The sequence below is a fragment of the Myotis lucifugus genome, unplaced genomic scaffold (assembly GCF_000147115.1).
Source record: "Myotis lucifugus unplaced genomic scaffold, Myoluc2.0 scaffold_176, whole genome shotgun sequence".
Lineage (NCBI taxonomy): Eukaryota > Metazoa > Chordata > Mammalia > Chiroptera > Vespertilionidae > Myotis > Myotis lucifugus.
This window is the reverse complement of record NW_005871224.1, coordinates 2,162,167-2,163,509: the sequence shown is the minus strand read 5'-3', so window position 1 is coordinate 2,163,509 and position 1,343 is coordinate 2,162,167. Positions and strand designations below refer to the sequence as shown.

Below are 1,343 nucleotides of genomic sequence, written 5' to 3'. Positions count from 1 at the left end.
TGTGTCCCGGAATGCCCGACAGGTCTCCTTGTGCGGACAGAGTAGGCGGCCTAAGTGCTCTCCATCAAGGGTGTAGCAGGGTCAGTGTGGGGCAGAGCTGCCCCCTGTGTCAGCAGGCATGTCCTCACCCTCGAGATCAGGCCAAGGAGCCTCTCACAAGGATGCCCCAGGGTCAGCTTAGTTCTATTAAAGGAGGTTGGTACGGAGAGACCCTGACTACAGCTCGGGGATGATTCATTGCACCCGACAGTGAGTGGGTCACAACACAGAATCATTTCCTTTCAGCCTCGACACAGCCCTTCAGTCAGTTGCTACGATGGGCAGTTTTCAGATAAGGGAAAAGGGGCTAAGTGAAATCAATTGCCCAAGGTCACACAGCTCGAATTTTCCTGCACAGGGATACACATCGAGCCAGCCTGAATCCAGAATCCCAGATTTCAACTTTTACTCTAAAGCGATATTCTATTTTATTTTATTATGATACTCTGACCCACACCTCCCCAATCCCGTGCTTGAAGGGCCAGGGGACAGGTAAACCCCAGTCAGCCTCCCTCCCCCCCACCCCCAACCCAGCAGGAGCAGGCTGGGTGACGGGGGCTGAGGCCTCGATGCGGGGTACACAGGGATGACAAGCGCCCCAGCAGCTCCCGCGTGCTAAGCGCGGGCGACGTGCAGGCGCAGTGCCAGGCGCGCTCCAGGCATCCTCTCATTTAACCCTCCCAGCCAAAGCCGTCGTCTCTCCCATTCTAACTGAGGAGCTATGCGAGGCTGGAGGAAGGGGCTTGGCCCAGGAGGCGACAGCTGGAGCGGGTAGGACAACTGGAGAGATAACTCCCTCAGCCACACTGGGGGGGGGGGGGGGGGGCCGCAGGGGGAACTGGGACCACGAGACCCAGTCATGCCCACGTCGCGCAGTCACCACCGACGGAACCCGGCACCAAACACTGGGGACCGTCGTCAGTTTCTCCACCTGCCAAATGGGTGCCAGACCTCGCCAGGACCCCATCCCTGCCACCCGGAACCCTCCTGACCACCCTGGGGGCTGCCAGGATCCGCGCCTCCTCCGTTATTTAAAAAAACCCCGAAGTATCCGGAGAAGCCCGGCGGCCGGCCAGGGCTCTAAACTGCGGGCCGCAGTAGGGGGCATGCGCCGCGTAGGGGGGAACACCCGCTCCCCGCAAAGCGGCCGCCGCCCCCCGCCCCCTCCTTTGTCCCGATCTCGCTGCAGCGCAACGGAAAAAGAACCCCCCCCCCGGGGCCCGGCCCCCCGGAACAGACCCTCCCCCGAAGCCGCGTCCCCGCCCGGGCTGCCCCTCCCCCGCCGCAGGGACACCCCCTCCCTC

At 62.4% G+C, this 1,343-nt stretch overlaps 1 protein-coding gene and 1 long non-coding RNA gene across 2 annotated transcripts in view; one reads left to right on the top strand and one right to left on the bottom strand.

Annotated features, from left to right (window-relative positions):
* The window catches only part of SNN (stannin), a 10,077-nt gene that overhangs the window by 8,459 nt on the left and 275 nt on the right, over positions 1 to 1,343 (bottom strand). The window lies entirely within an intron of this gene.
* Positions 604 to 1,343, top strand: part of LOC102443219 — a 10,955-nt gene continuing 10,215 nt past the window's right edge. The window contains exon 1 of the long non-coding RNA XR_330286.3: positions 604 to 810. This is a non-coding gene — a long non-coding RNA (uncharacterized LOC102443219). The remainder of the gene's footprint in view (positions 811 to 1,343) is intronic.